The 24,162-nt window shown below is 39.1% G+C and overlaps 1 long non-coding RNA gene across 2 annotated transcripts in view; it reads left to right on the forward strand.

The window, feature by feature from the left end:
* Positions 1–17,379, forward strand: part of LOC120524696 — a 37,691-nt gene extending 20,312 nt beyond the window's left edge. The window contains exons 1-4 of one of the 2 annotated variants that reach the window (XR_005632826.1): positions 2,156–2,339; positions 3,339–3,455; positions 6,245–6,309; positions 16,728–17,379. This is a non-coding gene — a long non-coding RNA (uncharacterized LOC120524696). Of the gene's footprint in view, positions 1–2,155; positions 2,340–3,338; positions 3,456–6,244; positions 6,310–16,727 lie in introns of those variants that run through there. The other variant, XR_005632825.1, reaches the window with a different exon arrangement.
* The last annotated feature ends 6,783 nt before the right edge of the window (positions 17,380–24,162 follow it).

The following is a 24,162-nucleotide window of genomic DNA, read 5'->3' on the forward strand; positions in this document are numbered from 1 at the left end:
ACGGTGTCGCAGCGCTACCAAGGTGCTGGCACTCCGTTCACGGATTGTTCCTGCCTCGCGCTCTATTCTTGCTGGTGCTGGCGCGACACTGGAAGGATAGATGAATGGAATAATTAAACACGTACTACGAAGATATTCCAATGTTCCTTAAAAGTTTTGAAGAACCGGCGTTCTAAGCTTACAGATGGCTTAACGTCTATTACAGAGCTGATTGTGTGGTGATTGGGCATTTGGAGAAAGAAAAGTTAGGACAGGAATTGGGAGTTAGTATGTTTGAAAGAGACAGTACTGCTGCAATAAATTATTTCATCGAAGGTCACGCACGGCGGAGTAAGCATCTTGCGTGAGGCATGAACAATCACTGCGCCACCGTGTTGCAATATTTAATAACATGCTTTAACTCCTGCCATCATGAAAGTTATATCATGTATACATCTCAGTATTTTAATTATTCAGAGAGCTGTAATATCACAAATGTAATGTACTGTATGTCCTGTCGGAGGAAGAGAAAGCCCATTTAAGAAGCACATAGTGATTCATACACGTAGAGCACATAGAAGATCAAATACAAAACAAAGCATTTAACGTGCTACTTTAGTTACGATGGTATTTGAGAAACTAGTAAATTAAATGATTTTAAGATAAAGTTCTGGATTTTTTTGTGTATGCGAACATTTCCGCTTTTGTCCTTATGCCATGTTTTAGTGTGAATTCTACGCACATCGTTATGCATGAGGCCCTGGTGTTTATGCAAACATAGAATTTTTTAACAGAATGACACAACATGTTTCAATGCTTGTATGCACACGTTTTAATATCAAAAACTGAAATTTTCTAGAAAGCTGTATGCTTTCGGAGAAAATGTAACAAGATAAAAAATGTCCAAAATGATGTGCTTTACCATAATAACTATATTGAAAATTTACCATGACACTTTTATTTTGGTGAACAATTCTGGCAAAATATCACTTTGAGTAAGCGGATGTGGGTTAAAAGTTGCAAGAGACCTTAGTAATGTGTGTAATGTAATACTTGTATACAAAAGTTCATTTATGTAAAGCAAAAAGTTCTCAAATATGTATGTATAACTATTTGAAAGTCAAATGGAAAACTGTGATTATCTTGAAAACTGGTCATTTTTCAAAAAAATGCAAAGCGACAAAAATGCTTATAATTTGATGCTTTACCATAATATGTGAAATTATCAAATTTTTAATATTTTTGGGGAAATATTTCAGGTAAAGTATCACTTCCGATTAGTGGAAATAGCTCAAAAGTTGATAAAAATCTACGTTTTGTACCTAATACTTGTATGCAATATTTGGTTGACCTAAGTGAAAGCATACTGAAGTTATCGTGTTTACATAAACACACATACACACACACATAATTCCAAAAATGGTATTTTCAGACAGGAGGTCTAAAACGTCGAAATTCATCAAAATCTCGAAATCAAATTTTTGGACGATTCCAATACTTTCTCTATACTTTGTATACAAGAAAGTAATAAAACACACATGACATCTTAGCTAGAGGTTGCCAGAAGGCACTTGGGCGACTCTGAACTCAGCTGGAAGAAGGTTATATGGTCTGATGAGACCAGGCTTGAGCTTTTTATGGTTATCAGGCTGAACAGTATGTTTGACTTAAGCTAAACACTACACATTATCAAAGCAAAGATGTGTGGCATAATGTGAAGCTTTGAGGTGGCAGCATCATGCTGTCGGGGATGCTTCTCAACAGCAGGTGCTGGAAGACTTGTGAGACTAAAATGAATGCAGAAAATTACAGGGAAGTCCTGGAGGAAAACCTGATGTTGTCTGCAAGAATCCTTTGCATTAGAAGAGGATTTATTCTCCTGCAAGACAACAACCCCAAGCATAAAGTCATAACCTAAAGAAGACTTGCTTAAAAACAACAACGTTAATGTTCTTTCTGCAGGCTTCTGGAGGTTTTTTTTTTGTTTGTTTTTTTTCTGTTCTCCCTGGCCATCGGAGCTTACTTTTATTCTGTGTTAATTAGTGTTCCCTAAATTTAATTATTTATTCTGTCTTTTTTCTCTTTCTTCATCATGTAAAGCACGTGAGCTACATTGTTTGTATGAAAATGTGCTAAATGTTGCTGTTGTTGTTGTTCTGGAGTGGAGTCCAGATCACAGTCCAGTTGAGAACTTGTGATTGGATTTGACCAAGGCTGTTCAGTCATGAAACCTATGCAACCTGGAAGGGCTTGAGCAGTTTTAGAAAGAAGAATGAGGGAAAAACTGAGGTGTCCAGATGTGAAAAGCTGATAGAGAGAGATTGGCTGCCAAAGGTGCATCTAATAAACACTAACTTGAAGTAAGTGAATACTTGTGTGATCAATTATTTTTTGTTTTATATTTTGTGGATTTGCTCCAGCTCCCCAAACACACGATAACAAGACTCAGACACAAGTATAAAATTAACAAAAGGATTTATTTCAGGAGGCTCTTCTCCAGGAAGCGTTTCTCACAGTGCAGTCACAGTACAAAGCACCAGCAATAATGCACAATATTGTCTTCTTCTTCCTCTCTCTGTCCTGGTCACTGCCTCCACTCCTCCCAGCATGTTTCATCCTCCTTCCTCGCAAGTCTGGCTCTTGGAGGTGAGGCAGCTCTTCTATGTAGCACCTGGGAGTACTTCTGGTGTCGTGGGAACCCGACAAAAAAGGGTTCCCCTGTTCCCGCAGCACTCACGGAACCCAACAGGGCTGAGTCGGCAAACTCCCAGTCCCATGATGCCCTGTGGGGATCTGGAGCATCGCTGCAACCCTGGGGGGCTGCCACATAGCAATCCGGGGCAGGCACTGCCTTACAGAAGCTGCCTTCCCCTATCCTTCCACTTCATGGGTGTCCTGGCCAAGTAAGGATTCCAGCCATCCCTCACAATTTGTAATTTATTTAGACCACTTTGCAGGTATTTGCTTTCATATGAAAGAGTCTTTTTTGGTAGATCAGTGTCATAAAGGCCCAATTCAATCCACTGTGATTCAATGTTGCATAACAATAAAATGTAAAAACTTGAAATGGACGACTATAAATGAAGCTGAGCAGCAATCAGCATCTCTTCATTGCAGAGCATTGATATCATTGCTTTCACTCACCTTCTGTACATTTTCTCAAAAATGTTGCCCTCTCTTCCTTTTGTTTTCGGAGCCCATGCTTCTCTGGTTAGGAAGGAGATGTAGGTAATATCTCCCACAATATCCAGACATGCCATAGTTTTGTAAGCCCCCAGATGATGGTCAACAACACAGTAGCACTTCAGTAAACCATTCTGTTCCATTTTGTCTTCACATCTACACCATCTATTTTTTAGGTGTACCTGAGTTGGAGGAGTAGCACCAGCTCAGCAGATACCAGATGGACGAATAAACTGATAAGGGAGACCAGCAGCTTTACTGGATTCACCTGGACTCATGCAAAATAATAGCAGGTAAGATGATGAAGGCAAATAAACAGGCAATTATAACTAACGTTGCTCATGCTTTTCATTACACATTATCCAGATGCATCTTTAGCCATTGAATAGTGTGTTAACAAGTGCTGCTTTTTTCACCCAGCCATTAGAATGTACCTTTCCCATCATGCCCCTCTTTACCTTTGCCAGTAATAACAAACATATTGGCTTGAGAACAGGTCATCCACCTGAAGCCAGACATGTTCGGGCCTGACCAGTACTTGGATGGGAGACTAGGAAAAACTTGAGTTGTTGCTGAAAGAGGTGGAAGTGGGACCTGCAGGGGACACTCATCCTGTGGTCTGTGTGGATCACAATGGACAGTGTATAGTGATAAGGACTTGGGGCTGTAAGAATGGCACTGTCCTTCAGATTAGATGTAAAATCGAGGTCCTGACTCTCTGAACATTACAACACTCTGGATGAGAACAGGCCATTCAGCTCAACAAAGCTCGCCCGTCCTATCCACTTATTTCTTCCAAAAAAAGCATCAAGTCGAGTTTTGAAAGTCCCTAACGTCAGTAAGACGTTTCTACCACACTACTTGATAGCGTATATCATGCTTTGTGTAAAGAAAAACTTTCTAATGTTAGTGCAAAATTTACCCTTAACAAGTTTCCAACTGTTCTTGATGGACTCATTTTAAAATACAAGTCTCAATCCACTTTACTAATTCCCTTCATAATTTTGAACACTTCAATCATGTCACCTCTTAATCTTCTTCTGCTTAAACTGTAAAGGCTCAGCTCTTTTAATCCTTCCTCATAATTCAACTCCTGTAGTCCTGGAATCAGCCTAGTCGCTCTTCTCTGGACCTTTTCTAGTGCTGCTATGTCCTTTTTGTAGTCTGGAGACCAAAACTGCACCCAGTACTCCAGATGAGGCCTCACCAGTGCATTATAAAGGTTGAGCAGAACCTCCTTGGACTTGTACTCCACAGATCGTGCTATATAACCTGACATTCTGTTTTTCTTCTTAATGGCTTCTGAACACTGTTAGGAAGTTGATAGCTTGGAGTCCACTATGACTCCTAAATCCTTCTCATAAGGTGTACTCTCGATTTTCTGACCGCCCATTGTGTATTCAAACCTAATATTTTTACTTCCTATGTGTAATACTTTACATTTACTGACATTAAATTTCATCTGCCACAAATCTGCCCAAGCCTGTATGATATCCAAGTCCTTCTGTAATGATATAACGGATTCCAAATTATCTGCTAATCCACTTATCTTGGTATCATCTGCAAACTTAACCAGCTTGTTACTTATATTCCTATCTAAATCATTTATATATATTAAAAATAGCAGCGGCCCTAGCACTGACCCCTGTGGAACACCACTCTTAACATCAGCCAGTTCTGATGAGGTTCCTCACTCCATCACCCTCTGCTTCCTGTGTCTGAGCCAATTTTGCACCCATCTAAAAACATCACCCTGAACTCCCACTTCTTTTAATTTGATGCCCAACCTCTCATGTGGCACCTTATCAAATGGTTTCTGTTTTCATTAAAGATTTCTGGGCATGTTTTGAAAACAGTAGAGCGTATCCAAATGTTCAGTCTAAATTGCACTGTATGGCTACATTCATTCCAGCCCCTTAATCATCCCCTACCTCTCTCTGACCCCCTATACCGCCTAACACCTAATGTGTTGTGAGCGTACTGGCGAAAGAATGGCTGCCACTGCATCATCCAGGTGGGTGCTACATACTGGTGGTGGTTGAAGTGGTTTCCCTCTGTCTGTGAAAAGTGCTTTGAGCAGCAAGAAAAGCACTATATGAATGTAATTAATAATAATAATAAAAAAAACAGTTTTGATGAGCTTCCACATGACCCAGAAGTGATTTCACTGTTTACTGCCATGGCACCAGATGTTCTCCTGGTCCAAAAAAAAAAGAAGCCATCTCACCTCAGTTGAGAAATCCGAGTCGGAGGAGGTGGACAACACTCACAACAGGGGTGTGTGAAGGAGTGAAAGAAAGAATCGTATTATTTTATATTGTGTGCTGGAAGCACAAACCTTTAAAGGAACTCTATTGTTCATAAAAATCAATTACTTTTGAACCAGGGACTGTCTTGGTGCCATTGTGACTGGGGTTTGGGGCTCATTGGTGCCCCCTTGTGATCAACCCTTTTATAGTGATTTTTTTTTTTTCATTTTTGGATTTTTGTGTCATTTTAATAACGTTAATCACTGCAGTTCTAAAGTTGCACCGAAGACAGGAACAATACATTCCTTCACTGCACTGCACTTCACTACAGTTTTGCAACTACAAAATGAATTTTACCATGAATTTTAAAAAAACTGTATGTGAAACAAACCAGGTCTGTCATCATTAAATGCCTCGCACTAACCAGTCAGACAACTGAGATCCTCTGACGCTGATCTTCTCACATTTCGTTCATTCGTTCAAGATGCTCATTGCAGGAACTCCTTCATCAGGTCTGTTCCCGAAGTTCCATTTCGTTCAGATTATACACAAATTAACTCTTCTATCCAGTGTTTAAATCTGCCACACTCACACTTTTACTAATAGATTCGTCCATTCTAACAGCACAGATCCTCCGTGTACTGTATTGACATGTCATATTGTTAATCTACTTTCTCTTTACCTGGGTGTGTTGTTTTGTCATTTTCTCGAATGATAAAAGTGTATTCGCAAAATGCCTATGCTGGTATTAAATGTGACAAAGAGGAATTTTAATAAAAAAAAGTTATATGATTGACAGGTTAACTCAAGTTTTATTTTTTGCCACATTTCAGACCTGAATGCTGTTCTGTTTTGACAGAATTACAGTTGAAAGAAGCGGAAGGATAAAGAAAACAAGGTAAAAGTAGAAGGGTCCGTCAGTCTCCTAATTTATGCTGCGGAATATAGGCGCTTCTTAGAATAAATTAGACAGATGTTTTTGCAACCAAAATAACACATGCGGCAGATAGAGAAAATATGTGGGTCAAAAACATACACTTTCAGCTCTTTATCATTTTTGTTATTATGTGACAATCTTGTCTCTTCAGTTCACTGAATTCAGGCTCGGCCGTGTCTTTTATTGCACATCCTGGGGCAAAGTCAGACAATAAACGGCTGGCTTACTACATGTAAAACGCATTAGGTTGTCATTTTTGCAGCGTGCTGGAAGTTATGTTCACACTGGTCGACATTTTAAGATTGATGTCTTCACAATAAAGCTGCCCCTCATTAAAGGCATCCTGCCTCAAGTAGACGTTCTCAATCCTGGACTGTTTAAACAAGCATTCACCGATAAAGTAGTTGTTTTTAAGTCTGTATCAAACGAAATGAAAGCCTGGCGTGACTGCCAAAAAGATACTGGATCAAGGATTCTGAACATGCGTTGCGTAATCGTAAGTCAAGCTTGAGTTCTTCCTGTCATCAACAGCTTTGTGATGCCTCTCAGAAGTGAAAATTAATTAACCAGCTACTGAGTGCTAAGCAGATTCTAAATCAGTTTCACAAAAAGTGCTGGCGTGGAATAAGGAACAGCTGGAATATTAAGCAGACTTTGAATCCGACATGAAGGCATAAATACCAAATCAATTAAAATCTGTAACATGTGGAACTGAAAGTCTATTTGTGTGTCTGTTAGTCTGAAACTTCAGTACTAGGGTGTTGTACCGTGTCAGCCATTATGAATATAGTGAGAAGTCAAGCAAAATGACACCTTTTATTGGCTAACTAAAAAGATTACAATATGCAAGCTTACATCTTGCATGAAGAAGGGGCCTGAATTGCCTTGAAAGCTTGCATATTGTAATCTGTTTAGTTATCCAATAAAAGGTGACATTTTGCTTGATGGTGGCACGGTGGCGCAGTGGGTAAATTTTTGCTACCTTTCCCTAAAATATAACAAACCCATTTATTTCTGTATTGACACAAAAAAGTAAGAAACTGGATATAAACAGTTTGTTTAATAATGGCAGGAATCCAGTGAAAAGCAGGCAGTGGTTGAACACCTGCTATCAAGGTGGTCCACAGGACTGAATGTGAGGACCAGTTACTTAAGCCTTTTATTAGGAATTGGCACACTAATGAATGTAACATTGAAGAAGCATCTCTGCCTTAACATTCAGTGTCATTTGCCCCCATGTCTGCGCTGCTCACACTAATTGTCAGTTTTGGTTCCAAATTAAGGAACAAATGCTACAGAAATGGGTGGCACAGTGGCGCAGTGGGTAGCCCTACGTGGAGTTTGCATGTTCTCCCCGTGTCTGCGTGGATTTCCTCCCACAGTCTAAAGACATGCAGGTTAGGTGCATTGGCGATTCTAAATTGTCCTGCGTTGGGCTGGCGCCCTGCCCGGGACATGTTTCCTGCCCTGTGTTGGCTGGGAATGGCTCCAGCAGACCCCCGTGACCCTGCAGTTAGGATATGGATGGATGGATGGATTTTGCTTGACTTCTCTCTGAAACTTCAAAAAAGCCTAATAGCCAAGGTTCTGCTTTTAACACCATTAGGTTACTGATAAATTCTTAATTCACGTATGCAAATAATTGTACTCCAATTACAATAAACATATGACTTGTCGTTTATAGGTGTGTTTCTTAAGGGTTTCCAGAATTCTACAGCTACTGGAAAGGTTTGAGCAATAAGTATGATGTGTATGCAAAAATATTCATAGTCGCAGTGTCTTCATTTTGAAAGGTTAAGTGAAATTCACAGCCAAACCAGTTCACAGAAAAATGAAGAGAAAAGTTGATAATACGCATAAAGAAATAATCTCTTCCTTATGATGCTTCGTTTCAGGGTTACGTATCTTAGTTGCATTTCATAAGCCATAATTGAAAGTGTAATCACATTCTTCATTGTTGTCTGGTTTGGTTCAGCAGCAGCACACTCCAAATTTAAATTACAGCGTGTTGTGCGATCTGCTGAGAAATATTTGGCTGTGCCCTTCCATCTGTGGCAGACCTGCACACATCTTGTGTCACTAATCATGTCCTAAAGATCACCACAGACTCATCTCACCCATCATCAGTTATTCCAAAATCTCCCCTCTGGTAAACGCTTCAGGTGAATTAAAACTAAAACTAACAGACACCTCACTAGTTTCTTTCCTTAGAGCCATAGCCCTCTAAGACCAGTAACATAGCCCGTCTTTCTGTTTATATTCAAGTGTTCAGTCAGCTACTGTATGAAGGTGTGCCTGTGTACAGTTCTATGTATACATACACACTACACACTCACACTTTTACTTGCACATCTCCTTTATTATTGTAATTTTCTGCCACTGTGTTTGAAGTTTTTCTTTGTAACTAAAGCTATTTATGTTACTTTTATGTGATGTTATGTTTCATTATAGATAGATAGATAGATAGATAGATAGATAGATAGATAGATAGATAGATAGATAGATAGATAGATAGATACTTTATTAATCCCAAGGGGAAATTCACATAATCCAGCAGCAGTATACTGATACAAAGAAACAATATTAAATTAAATAATAATAAAAATGAAAAGAATTAAAATAAAATTAATGTTAGCATTTACTCCCCCGGGTGGAATTGAAGAGTCGCATAGTGTGGGGGAGGAACGATCTCCTCAGTCTGTCAGTGGAGCAGGACGGTGACAAAAGTCTGTCACTGAAGCTACTCCTCTGCCTGGAGACGACACTGTTCAGTGGATGCAGTGGATTATTCATGATTGACAGGAGTTTGCTTAGTATAAGTTTATATATATATATATATATATATATATATATATATATATATATATATATATATATATATATATATTGACAGGAGTTTGCTTAGTAAACATATATATATAGTATAAGCAGTTCAAACTCTACCAAATCTACACATTAAGTACTGGCAAATAAAAGTTATTCTGATTCTGAATTAAGTTACCATATGGGTTTTTATGTCTGCACAACATCCATCAATGCGCACATAATAAGGTGTAATAAAGTAATGAATCAAGGTGAAGAGTTGGGGACCACCTTGGTAACCCTGTTCAAGATGAAAGAAAATCAAAAATAGCAAAAAATCGAGGTGCACGTCTTTGTGAAAGGAGCCCCGTCCTCTGTAGTCATGGGTTCAACACTGAATGCTGACTTCCGGTCTGACGTCTGTTTAAATACCCGGCAATGCAGAAGGGGCAGCAGTTCCTGCTGTTAACTGTTTTATTCTCCACAAGAAACAGAAGATTTTGTTGAAAAGGACTGGCAGAATGAAATGAGGTCAAAAATACAAGCCAGGGTTGAAAACTAGAAAATCAAGCCAATCTTTCACTAATCCTAAAGGCTAATCCATCCATCCATTATCCAACCTGCTATATCCTAACTACAGGGTCACATGGGTCTGCTGGAGCCAATCCCAGCCAACACAGGTTTACAAGGCAGGAAACAGACCCCAGGCAGGGCACCAGCCCACTGCAGTAAACGCTAATCAACTATGTTGAACCAAGAAGAGATTAAGTACAAAATAATTTCACGTAAACACTCTGAATGCATATGTCAGATGCAGAGGGATTTCATGTGGTGGTCTAAGCACTGCCACGCGGATGACACCAGCAATCATGAACTCCTGGTGGATGACGGGAACATTTTCATAATAATTGGAATGCTATTCCCTCAAGAAGGCAACGACCATACCAAAGCCAACATAGCATCATGAAACAACGTGAAAAAATATACAACTTTCAAACATTAATTTTAAGAAACTTTATGCATCTTAGTTTGCACTCTTTGGGGTAAAAAAATTAGAAACAATGTATATGCTGCCCGAAAAACTCTACTGAAAGCTGGAGAAAAACTAAAGAAAAGAAGCCATTCGTAACAGTTAACAGAAGTTTCACCAGAGCTTCTCCCATTATTCTTCCTCCAGTCATTGGACCAAAAATGAAGAAAGAGTCAACAACTGTGCCAGCATAACCTTAAGTTCTGCCACTGTTACCTTATCCATTGAAGGGGGTCCCTAAGCATGCGTGCCCGACAACAGTCAGAAAGCTGTATGTTTCTGTACCTTCAAAGAATGTAATTTCTCTAACAGTTCATGTTTCTATCTATCTACGATCATTCAGCTGTTACATCAGAAGGTAAATCAGACGAGAGCACCTGGAATGACATAGAAGAGGCAGCATTGAAGGCGATTATTAATAATTAATGTTGTATTGTAGAGGTTGTTGTAAAACAAATTGCTAGAAAGTTTTTCTTCAAGCAAAGAACCATAGAGACATTGAATAAATTACCAGATAGTATGGTGGAGAGCAGGACTTCAGAGACCTTCAAATCTCGACTCTCTTGCTGTTATTTGAGACAATTCAGGTGAATAGGATGGACAAGACTAATTAGGCTGAATGTTCTGTTCCTGTCACAATTTTTGTAATGTTCTAATCTCTGTAGATCTAAAATGAAAAATGTCCAGCGTCCTTTTGTGTCTGGCATAACGTGGTAAACCGGCTGAGATCCATCCGTACCCAGGCATTACACAGCCTGTTTAAATGCGTCAGCATTGCTCATTGTCGTCCAGCACCCACAGGAAAGTCTTTTAAGAAGATAGATGGGTACCACAGCTAGCGTTCTAAAGCTGGAAAACCATTTTCTTTCACATTATTTTTATGAACATCAACATTACGTGCAATTTTTTTGAAGGCTACTAGCATTTTGTTTTATGATTGCTATCTTGTGACAGGATGTTGTACAACATTTGACACCATGACACTTGACCTCCATGTGATTATATGAAATAAAAATGTCTATAATTAATTTTTGATCGATTCTAGTATAGTTAGAAAAATGATCACTAGTCACATAAGGTCTCCTGCTTTGTTCATTTAACGTTTGATTCGCTGTGTTTGGATTAGTTTAACACCAGTTCATTCGATTTCTTGGTAATGACTACCCCATAGATTCTTCCTGCTTTGATTTTTGGTTTTGATTTCTTGGAACTCATTCCTGCATGTTGATTTGTATAATTACACTGTAACTAATTATGAATTATTTTTATCAATAACATTACACCATTTTAACCTCTTGGATTCTTTTCCTTAGATGCCATTATTTTGCACTTGTTTTTCATGCATGTTTGCTATTATTAATGCTGTTGTAGGTCAGGTCATGTGATATGTATTTTGTTCTGTCATCACAGCCCACCTATATAAGATGGTGTCGTGATAACCCCTTGAAACACTAAAATCAACATGCAGTGCTAAGTCTTTTTGGTTAACTCTAGATATTCAACTAGTTTGGCGTTTACTTTTCTTGCTACAACTCTTCTAGCTTTGATTTTTGAGTTGAATTTTGTCTGTTCTTATTCTGCTGACTCAGAAAGGATACAGTATTTTTAATGAGACAGACTACAAAATGAAAAGTGATCACGAATAGAGTGTAAGGCTCATTAACCACAAACTTAGACCGATCTTTCACTAAGCTCGAAACTATACATAAAATCAGAGGCAAAAACTACATAATCAAGAGTCTTTTACCAGAGAGAACAATATCAAGAAATAAACACAAAGTGTTTAAGAGATTATCTGCAGTCTTGGATAGAGACAATGTAATGTCAGTGAACTGACAAGGATTTGAAAGGCAAAGGAAAGACAGACATCAAGACAGAAAAGGGTCAAAATCAGGAGACGAAAAATAACATAAGCAAAAATCAACACCAGAGTATATCACAGTGATCGCAGCAAGTGCTTTGATAAATAGATTTGTTATCCACAGCTCGGATAAGGAAATGATCTCTTGGAGAACCCTTTAACCTGTCGTATTATTATTAGACCTCCCGAACAATGTGGGCAGCAGCCCTAATCACTGGAGACCCAAAAAGGCAATGATCTCTAAAAAACAAAATAGTAACCAAAACACTTCAAAATAATAAATACATAAAACTCAAAATAAACAGTCACAAATGCATGTCAGAAGTGTAATCTATGGTCTCAGAAACCCCCAAAATGAAAGTAAATACCAATGCATAACAGATGGAATATACAGTGGTGTGAAAAACTATTTGCCCCCTTCCTGATTTCTTATTCTTTTGCATGTTTGTCACACAAAATGTTTCTGATCATCAAACACATTTAACCATTAGTCAAATATAACACAAGTAAACACAAAATGCAGTTTTTAAATGATGGTTTTTATTATTTAGGGAGAAAAAATCCAAACCTACATGGCCCTGTGTGAAAAAGTAATTGCCCCTTGTTCAAAAATAACCTAACTGTGGTCTATCACACCTGAGTTCAATTTCCGTAGCCACCCCCAGGCCTGATTACTGCCACACCTGTTTCAATCAAGAAATCACTTAAATAGGAGCTGCCTGACACAGAGAAGTAGACCAAAAGCACCTCAAAATCTAGACATCATGCCAAGATCCAAAGAAATTCAGGAACAAATGAGAACAGAAGTAATTGAGATCTATCAGTCTGGTAAAGGTTATAAAGCCATTTCTAAAGCTTTGGGACTCCAGCGAACCACAGTGAGAGCCATTATCCACAAATGGCAAAAACATGGAACAGTGGTGAACCTTCCCAGGAGTGGCTGGCCAACCAAAATTACCCCAAGAGCGCAGAGACGACTCATCCGAGAGGTCACAAAAGACCCCAGGACAACGTCTAAAGAACTGCAGGTCTCACTTGCCTCAAATAAGGTCAGTGTTCACGACTCCACCATAAGAAAGAGACTGGGCAAAAACGGCCTGCATGGCAGATTTCCAAGACGCAAACCACTGTTAAGCAAAAAGAACATTAGGGCTCGTCTCAATTTTGCTAAGAAACATCTCAATGATTGCCAAGACTTTTGAGAAAATACCTTGTGGACTGATGAGACAAAAGTTGAACTTTTGGAAGGCAAATGTCCGTTACATCTGGTGTAAAAGGAACACAGCATTTCAGGAAAAGAACATCATACCAACAGTAAAATATGGTGGTGGTAGTGTGATAGTCTGGGGTTGTTTTGCTGCTTCAGGACCTGGAAGGCTTGCTGTGATAGATGGAACCATGAATTCTACTGTCTACCAAAAAATCCTGAAGGAAAATGTCCGGCCATCTATTCGTCAACTCAAGCTGAAGCGATCTTGGGTGCTGCAACAGGACAATGACCCAAAACACACCAACAAATCCACCTCTGAATGGCTGAAGAAAAACAAAATGAAGACTTTGGAGTGGCCTAGTCAAAGTCCTGACCTGAAACCAATTGAGATGCTATGGCATGACCTTAAAAAGGCGGTTCATGCTAGAAAACCCTTAAATAAAGCTGAATTACAACAATTCTGCAAAGATGAGTGGGCCAAAATTCCTCCAGAGCGCTGTAAAAGACTCATTGCAAGTTATCGCAAACGCTTGATTGCAGTTATTGCTGCTAAGGGTGGCCCAACCAGTTATTAGGTTCAGGGGGCAATTACTTTTTCACATAGGGCCATGTAGGTTTGGATTTTTTCTCCCTAAATAATAAAACCATCATTTAAAAACTGCATTTTGTGTTTACTTGTGTTATATTTGACTAATGGTTAAATGTGTTTGATGATCAGAAACATTTTGTGTGACAAACATGCAAAAGAATAAGAAATCAGGAAGGAGGCAAATAGTTTTTCACACCACTGTAAGTGCTGAACCTTTATGTTGACCTCACATGCTGCACAGCACTAGTGTGCTATCCCAGTAACACAACAAAAGCTCAAATATAGCAATGCCCATGGGAAACATTACAAAATTGTCTTAATAACATAAAATATATTTCAAAGAAAAAAATTCTATGTAATTTAGAACCTGTATTAGGAGGGAGAACTTACAGAAAAAAGACTAAATTAGTGTATGTTGAAAAAAAATTAATAATTATTAAATACCAGTAATGGTGGACTGCACAATAATGTACAGTGAATACGCTTGACTTGAGCATTCACAGTTTTCATCCTCTTTCTCTGTATGTTTAGCATTCGTTTGCCCAGAGGTTGATGCGCTTGCTGCTTCCTGAGCAGCTCTTCTTTTCTGCACCCTAGCGGCCCGCTTCTTCTCTTCTTTCATTGGCATATTTTCACGTTAAAGCCGATTAAGTCAGTGTTTGAGTTGCAATTATTTTTTCCATCATTTTTCACTTAAGCTGGCACTTAAGTCCTCAGTCTGCCTCAAGAATGATGTAAGATATAAAGCGGTAGGGGAAGTGACAGCGAAGGTAGGAGGCAATGAGAACGCTGCTGAGAGGTGATCTATACTAATAAAAGGCAAAGCCCTCACTGACTGACTGACTCACTCATCATTAATTCTCCAACTTCCCGTGTAGGTAGAAGGCTGAAATTTGGCAGGCTCATTCCCTATAGCGTACTTACAAAAGTTAAGCAGGTTTCATTTTGAAATTCTACGCGTAACGGTCATAACGCTCGACAACGTCCGCCATGTTGAACTTTCTTATTTATGGCCCCATCTTCACGAAATTTGGTAGGCGGCTTCCCTGCGCTAACCGAAACCAATGTACGTACTTATTTCGGTGGTATGACACCACTATCGGCCGCCATATTGAACTTTTTAATGGTCTTTGTTACTTATGGGCCCATCTTCAAGAAATTTGGTATGTGGGTTCCCAACGCTAACTGAATCCTACTTACGTACATATATACGTCCATAGCCTGCAGCTCGGTCACCGTGTGAGGCGGCGTTGGGTCCCCCATCCCAACGTCTCCTACGTTGTTGGCTGCCTGCCTATATAAGGCTGTCTGTCGCTCCGGTGTCTACATTCCCTTCCTTGCTTCGCCACGGGATTCACGTCTCCCTGCTGATAACTACAGCCTTTTTATTTAATCCACGGCTTCTCCGCTGTTTTATTGTTCGTTTATTATGATTATAGTTATTGTGTAGGTATTTTAGACTTCCTTTACATTATTCAGGTACCCATTTCCTTTATCGTTCCAACCCCCATTACCATGTCTATTGAGATCAAAGAACTGTCACTTACCGAGTGGTTTCCATGCCCGGAGATGGCACCTGGAGATGGCACCTGCCTTTTCCATTCTCTTTGTTACGTATTGCACGGCCATATCAGGCTCACTCTTGATATCCGGAGGAACATTGTGTCTTATGTATTGAATGACTGGGACAGGTTGAAGGTGTGGACTACTGATGGTATAATTGATGGTATAATGATGGTATAATGATAATTATACTACACAGGAGCACTATAAGAGTGAAATGCTTAAGCCCTTCACCTATGTGAGTTGATGGCTGCCGCTAAATTGTTCAATTGTTCGGTTGTCGCTTTCAAGTGTACCAAAATAGCCAAATATTTTACACCTTTGGACAACCGCCAATGCCTCTTAAACATCTTAGATTCACAGGTGACGATTTCAGTAGTGGACACTTTGATGTTTATGAAAGTTTAAATTCTCAAAAGCTGGAGGTGAAGTTATCGATGAAACCGGTTGTATGCTTACAACGCTTGACAGATGCCGAATGTCACTTCAACACAAGTCCTGTAAATACTGTCGTAATTGAAACAAATCGTGAAACTCAAACCGACAGCAGCTATCCAAGCTGTGAGATTTGAAACAAGATTACTGTTCACATGGCCAACTGTACGTTGCATGCTCAAGAGTTAGCTCAGCGCATAGCTTGGTCATATTACAACCGGAGGGCCGAAATGACAATGTGGTATACAAAGAGATGCTTAACAAATAATTATTGGTATATTTTCCCTCAGTTTAAAAAGGTTTAATTTCCTTCTTAATAAAAAATTTTAAGGCAGTACTTCACCACTGCAAAGCATGGGTATTTTGCTAGTTCTACAATAAAATCAAATAAAAATAAAAAGAAGAATAACCTTGGACGTCAATCATCACGTCGAGTGCAGATAGTATACGTCACGTAGTATATGTGTACTAAATTTCAGGTCGATAGTTCAAATGGTTTGCGAGCAACAGGTGATTTAAAATCCTGGACAGAGAAACGGACAGCCACAGTAGCGTATTATATAAGAAGATTATTTAATTATTATCAATGTTAATAAAAATGTAATGATTTACATCATGAGGTTGATGTATAAAACAAACAAAAATTGTTTTATCATATATTTGAAATATTAAAAACTGTGATTTAATTGAAATATTTAAAGTCTAAATATTCTCAGTCATAATAGAAATATAGGTAACTAGTTTAAGCTCTGCAAAAATGTGTCTATTACTCATTTACTGTGTCACACATGTGCACTTAGGAGGCAGTCAACAAGCCCTAAGGTGAGTGATCTATCACAAGCTGAAGGGTTGACTTCAGGTACTAACACCGCTCTCTCTCTTTCACCAGACCCAAAGAAGAAAAAGAACAATCTCATTCACTTAACTCCAGAATTTCCGGGATCTCAAAAAGGCCATTCAACCTCATTTCCATTTCCTGCTCCAGAAGACAACGTCACTTTCCGGACCCACACTGATGAAGGCACTCCTGTCTCCGTCATGATGACGTCACTTCCGTCCTACAGTTTTGACGTCATTTCCTGCCACATCACGTCCTGTCGCCATTTTGTATAAATATCTCCATTTCAGAGCTGTATTTTGTTAAATGCTTTGTTTTTTTGATCCAATTCTCCATTACTTTTCATCAGGTCCACTAGACATTATGACTGTTATGTAGAAAGACCTTAACAAAGGCTACTTTTGGTCTTCATAACACTTAAAACACATCAGCAGATCGGTTATTCATTTCTGTGCAGTGCATCATATTGACTTGTTAATATGAAGGATTCACAGGTCTTATAGTAAAGTATGCAATATCAAGACACATGTGTGTCACTGAAGTCATTTCCGACCACTCCAAAGTGAAATTATTTTAGTAGGCCACATTGCACAGATGAATAAACATTTTACTGATGCTTTGTAAGTGTCATTTGCATCAAAAGAAGCATTTAGTAAGGTCTTGCTAGATAAGAGTACAAGAGTAATAAATGCAATTTTTACAGTGCCTAAACTAAAGTGTTACCAAATTTTGTCATTTTTCATCCACTAATAGAAGTCCATAGAAACTTAGATCCCAAGTAAAGTATCAAAAATCAAAACATTTGTAATCAGTGACCTTGTTATAGTCTAAAACTATACCCCACATGCTTATGTTTGAAATTTTTAATCTTTTGGACGTACTACTTAGAGGGCTAGGACCGCTTGTAAAGAATCAAATATAAAAAAATCATATTCATGATCAGCAGCCTGCAAATATCATTAAGTGACACTCCCCATGCCTATATTACCCATCCCCGATTTTTCAAAATTTGGTGAAAAGGGGCAACTTTCTCCCCTTGTATCCCATTAGGGGGAGTACCCCTGGGGCCAGTTAATCTGACATACACAACTTCAAGTCCTGTTGACTATTCTTGCTGAAGACAACTATTAGTTTAATCTAATTAAGGGAGTAATTTCCTGCACAAAATATGGTCCAAAATGGTCTTAAAATCAGGGTTTTTCGGCCCTATTGGGCCAAACAATAGGAGTGAAGCCCACAAAGCTTGACGTTTTGCATAACTAAACGTCAAGACGAGTCAAATGGTATATCATATGTGGGAGTTTTGTTGTATCATTGAGTCAGAACTAGAACAACTGAAGTGATTTTAAAATATTCATAATCCTGTGATCACAAAAATGTGTGTATTCAAGTAAAGCAGAAAGCAGAATCACAAACCTTGTATTTTGGACTGTTGCCTGTTCCTCCAATAATGAGTCAACATTCTCACTTTTTGACCACGACTTGACATCTGGAAAAAGTGGGTTAAGGAAAAATGTGCAACTTCTACACAGGCAAAGCCTGGAGTCAGTATCTGAAAGCAGCTCCCTAAAGGAGAGAGGCATCTGAACTAACTGCTACTCCACCACACCGCCCACAATTCAACACCTTGTCCAATAACATTAGTAGGGTATCTCTAGGATCACCAATAACTGATCACAGGGAGCAAAGGTTTCAAAGAGTTCTTGTCAAGGCTGGCATATAGGATAATGAAAGTGGCATGGAAGTTTATAGGAAAACAGCAGTAAAGAACTGAAAGTTGGTCATTTGGAAAAAAGAATGGTAAGAGATCAGAATGAAAGGCACAATAGTGACTAACAGAGAGAAGGACAGAGGACAAGAAGAAAGTGCCCTGGTGATAGCAAACCGGTCCAGCTAATGCATCCAAAGACTACACTTGCAGGTAAGGGAGATAAATCTGTCATCAGACAAGTTTTACAAATTCCCCTCCAAAGCCGGTTTGTTTTTAAAAAAAGAAAAAATCACATGTCTCTGAAATGCCCTCACGTCGATGTTTGTATCGGAACGCTTCATGACAGGTAGAAAGAAAAAATAAATTATGGACTTCAAGCGCACTCTGTGAAGTGATCCGTGTGTGCACCCTTTCTCATATTTATGTCACATCAGTTAATAGTTATTAATGTCTTCTAGGAAACGGTGTATGGCCTCCAGCACTTTCTGATTTGTTGAGTGATTCTCATACCCTAAAACTGACACTTAAGCAGCTGATGCCCAACAGAGACAAAACAATTCTAATGCATTCTGGACGAATGTTTTCAAAATTGTGAGCTGTGCACAACAGTAAAAGACAGTAATAGATTAGGGTTACATTTGTAGAGAGAATCTAAAGCATGCAAGATGCGATGCTCATTAAAACGTTTAAAATCTTTAATTTACATTTATTCTCATACTTTTAGTTCACCATTTTGTCAGAAGGTCAGAGCCAGAGAATACCATTCTGCTGCTTCAATTTCACGACTTCTCATTGTCACAAAGAGCACACAGGTTTGGGGCAGCCATCCGTATATTATGTCCTGGCTGCAAAAGGTTAAGGTTTAGCACAGATCCATAACTGCGTCCATAACTGAACTGATTCTTGACAGTAAAGATGGCGTCTTCATATGCTAGCACCAGAAGTGACGCCATTGGAGGCACCAGAAAGACCGGAAGTGATGTCATCTGAAACACTGGAACCAGAAGTGACATCATCAAAGACTTCAGAAAACCAGAAGTGGTGTCATCAGAGGCATCGGAACCCTGTGGGATTTTCCAAGAATGGTCTGCAAGGGATTGAGAATGTCAGTTAGTGCACCCCGCCACCCCCTGGTCAGATGTGGAATTACCATATTTCAGGCCCTTTAGCTGTCTCCTACTCACATGTGTGTGACATCATATTGCAACCAGCTCACCCCCTAAGTCTACTCAAGGTCAACGTTACTTTGTTGTCATCAGCAACTGTGTACACGTGCATAGTGAGATGAGACAATGCATCTTCATGAGCTATGATGAAACATATAGCAACGTACAACAAGGTGCGACAGAAACAAAACATAAATAGACAATACAACCATATACAGTGGGGGAAATAAGTTTTGGATCCCCTGCTGAGTTTGTAAGTTTGCTCACTTACAAAGAAATTAACGGTCTCTAATTTTTAAGGTTATTTTCATTATAATGGAGAGAGAGAGACAATTATCAACCAAAAATCCAGGAAAAACACATTACATAAAAGTTATAAATTAATTTGCATATCATTGAGAGAAATAAGTATTTGATCCCCTACAATACAGCTAGAATTCTGGCTCCCACAGATTGGCGATTACAATCAATAGATGGTTTGATCAATCAATTTCAGTTACAAATACCGAGAAGCTTGGTGTGAAGGTGACAAATGTTGGTGCGATTTTTCGGAAATGGAAGAAACATAAAATGACCATCAATCTCCCTCGGTCTGGAGCTCCATGCAAGATCTTGCATCATGGGGTGAGGAAGATCATGAGAAAGGTGAGGGATCAGCCCAAAACTACATGGGAGGAGCTTGTTAATAATCTGAAGGCACTTGGGACTACAGTCACCAAGAACACCATTAGTAACATACTATGCCAGGGGTGTCAAACTCCAGGGGCCTCATGTATAACGCAGTGCGTAGAACTTGCACTATAACATGGCGTAAGCACAAAAGCCGAAATGTGCTTACGCACAGAAAAATCCAGATGCAGGAATCTGTGCGTACTCCAACTTCCACGTTCTTCTGCTACATAAATCCCGATCAGCGGGAAAACTAACGCTCGTGCACGCGCTTTATGTAACGCCCCAACTCCTCCCAGAATTACGCCTCTTTGAATATGCAAATCAATATAAATCGCCCTTAAGCGCAGCCTTCTGTGAAATGACAATGGGAAAAGCACGGGGAAAATATAAGAATTTCAGCTAATACCAAGTGGAGGCAAAGTAAAAACATACTATTTGTTCAAATAAACCGTGATATAATCAACAAAAGGAAGTTGATCGAGTGACATAGCGTGTTGGAGAAACTTAAATGCTCACGTTCACAAAATCGCACAGTGCCGGAAATAAAAAAGAAGTCACATATCAAAGTCGCCGTGAAAAGCCGAGTTGTAAGCCCACTGTCTGAGTGTCATATGAAAGCTTATTAGGGTACAGACAAAAAATGCACACAGTGGGGAAAAAGCACGAAATGTCAACTTCAATTTCGACATTTCCACTTTAATCACGTAGTTTATTTTGTCATTAAAGTAGAACATCATAAACTTCATCTTAAAATCGTTTAATTAACCAGTTTCTCAAATCACATAATTAAAGTAGCACGTTAAATACTTTGTTTTGTATTTGATCTTCTATGTGCTCTATGTGTGTGAATCACTACTTGCTTCTTAAACCAGACCTCTTCCTCCAACTGGGCACAGAGTCCATTACATTCGTGATATTACAGCTCTCTGAATAACTAAAATACTGAGATGTATACGTGATGTCATTTTCATGATGATAGGAGTTAAAGCACGTTATTAAACATGTGTTTCACTTCGATGAAATAATTTATTGCAGCAGTACTCAGGGGCTCTAGGCTTGTGGTGGCACTGGGCAGAGGAAGAATCGGTGGCTCCTTCGCCCGCCCATCAGTAAGGTAGCTTATGCACAGTGGATGGCCACGTCCGTTGCAGACACTGCATAGCCGCCTCGTGCTCATGACACAAGCATTTAACTTTTGCCGAAATTTGTCGCTGCGTTTTTAGCTGTGTTTTTATTTTCTCTTTCTGTTTTATATTTAATACATATTGGCGTAGCCATCACTGCAGTCAGTGCTTTTCTTTACCCAAGTAACCGATCGCCACACAATTAGCTTTGTAACAGAAATTAAGCCATCTGTAAGCTTAGTGCCGATTCTTGAAAACGTTTAAAGAACATTGAAATATCTTCGTAGTACATGTTTAATTATTCTATCCTTAACGACACTCCCAGTGAAGAATATATATTATTTAAATGAAGTTAAAGTTTTATCTGTATAATTTAATGAACATATTTTGCTGTATTTCACCTTAAAAATGATATCGTCATCATATGTAAATAAGCACTTTATAAAGTGGCTCAGGTTGTGCGATATTATAACTGTAGTGCAAGTTTACAGTGAGGTAATTGTACTTATAAGTACAGATAGTTCTACAAGGTGCAATTGATTGAGCGCATTTAAAGTTCTTGGGATTAAATTGTTTCTGAACTGCGAGGTCCGTACAGGAAAGGCTTTAAAACGTTTTGCAGTGGCTGAGACAGCGTGTCCTTGAAGCTGTATACCGATAATCCCCTTTCCGATCAGCTGCTGCTGTGATTCACACTCAGATACACTGATATAAATACTCCGAGTGGTGCAGTGAGAGAAATATGGAAAAAGATGATCCGCTGTGGCAACTCCTAACAAGAGCAGCTAAAAGAAGAAGGTGCAGTTAGAGTAACAACGCTAAAGCAGTTATGGTATTTGGAATACTATGGCTATTCCCTGGACCATTATATTGTTACAAGTTAATTACAATCAGATGCATTACACTAATAAACAATATGCGGTTAGTTTCGGTTTATTTATAAAGCCGCGTCAGGAAAATAAGGTGTAACCACACAGGAACAGTAGCATTGCTTTGACGCTGGGTGCCGCCAGTCTGCAAAACCGAGCGGAGAACTTGCGTACGACAAGGTATGAGGTACCATGGAAAGGTGTGTGGCTTTACGCCAAGTGTAGGTTTTATACATCGCGATTTGAACGTGGAAAAGTTCTTACGCAACATTTCTGTGCGTACGCACCGTTTATACATGAGGCCCCAGTGGCTGCAGGTTCTAACCCTTTTCCTAATCAGTGACCAGTTTTCACTGGTAATTAACTTCTTTTCCCTTCATTTTAATAGCCTTGTTTTTAAGGATTCAGTCTTCTGAATGTATTCATTTCTTAACTAAATGACAGCCAAATAGAAATGAGATGTGAAACAAGCCAACAGATGACCAGTTAAACTGTGAGTTCAACCTTCAACCAATTTCACTCCAACCAGTCTCTTAATGAGGAGATGAATCTTGCTGTTAATTAAACCCATTATTTAATTCCACGGCCTGTTTCTGTTCTCATTCTTCCACAGCAGACATTTCCAAAACTGTTGATTCTTCTGTTTTTTCTAAGAACACCGTCACAGTGTTTTGGTCACCTGAGAGATCAGCCTTACTGAGACCTTCACCTTTCTTTATTTTCAGATACCACGTGATGGGCACAGGTGAGCTGATCTTGTGGCGGCTTGTCATTATTGTGTGGCTACTAATTAACGAAAAAGAGACGACTAAGGGACCTGAGTCGAGTTAATTAAAACTAAAGCAAAAGAAGTTAATTAGCAGCAAAAACAGGTCACTAATGAAGAAGAACGTTAGAAGGAAAACCTGCAGCCACTGCGGCCCTCCAGGACTGGAGTTTGACACCCGTGCACTACGCTGTAATGGATTGAAATCTTGCATCGCCAGCAAGGTCCCCCTGCTCAAGAAGGCACATGTACAGGCCCACTTGAAGTTTGCCAGTGAACATTCAGATACGGCTCATTTCTTTGTAAGTGAGCACACTTACAAATTCAGCAGGGGATCCAATACTTATTTCCCCCACTGTAACAGTATAGACTGAAAAGGATTTAAACCTTACAGAATAAAGTGCTTTCACATTATAAGTAAGATATTGTACAGAGGCAGTTTACAACATTGAACCACATTGAGTTAGTGATAAGTTAGTGATAAGAAGTATAAGGTTATCAAAGCACATAGCAGGACATAAGTGTGCCTGTTGTAATAGTAAACACAAGATGAAGTGCAGGTGCTGTTGAAAAAGTCCAAAGTGTAATATGATAAGTATATAAAACATAAAGTGAGTTAGTAATGACACGGGTTAAACAGGAACTAGACATTTTTGTGCATTCAGAATTCTGATGGCCTGCGGTATGAATCTGTTACTCAGTCTTGCAGAAACAGAGCGGAAACTTCGATATCACTTGCCAGACTGTAGAAGAGAATCCTTGTAATGTGTGGGAATGGTCTTTCACAACGTTACTGGCTCTGTTATAGCAGCGGGTTGGGTAAATGTCTTTCTTTTGTTCTTCTCAATTCCCTCACAAGGATGCTGGCTCCCTTCAGCTACTGTGTCTTTCCTCAACTAAACAGATTGAAGAAATTTAAGCCCTACACATTAAAATGTTTCAAGAGACCCGATGGTATCTAAATACGGCATAATGCATGCACAGCTTTCTTTAAATTAATCCATGATCTGTTTTTACTAGCACGTCACTTTGGAATGACTACATCTATACAATCATGGGACTTGGAAAGAAAGGAACGTGTGATGAAAGAACATGCAAACTCAGAGACTGGGAATCCAAATCAGGTCCCCAGAGCCACAGTGACGCTAAATGTTAAAGGCAATTTATGAAAAATCATA

The sequence above is a fragment of the Polypterus senegalus genome, chromosome 2, assembly GCF_016835505.1.
Source record: "Polypterus senegalus isolate Bchr_013 chromosome 2, ASM1683550v1, whole genome shotgun sequence".
Lineage (NCBI taxonomy): Eukaryota > Metazoa > Chordata > Cladistia > Polypteriformes > Polypteridae > Polypterus > Polypterus senegalus.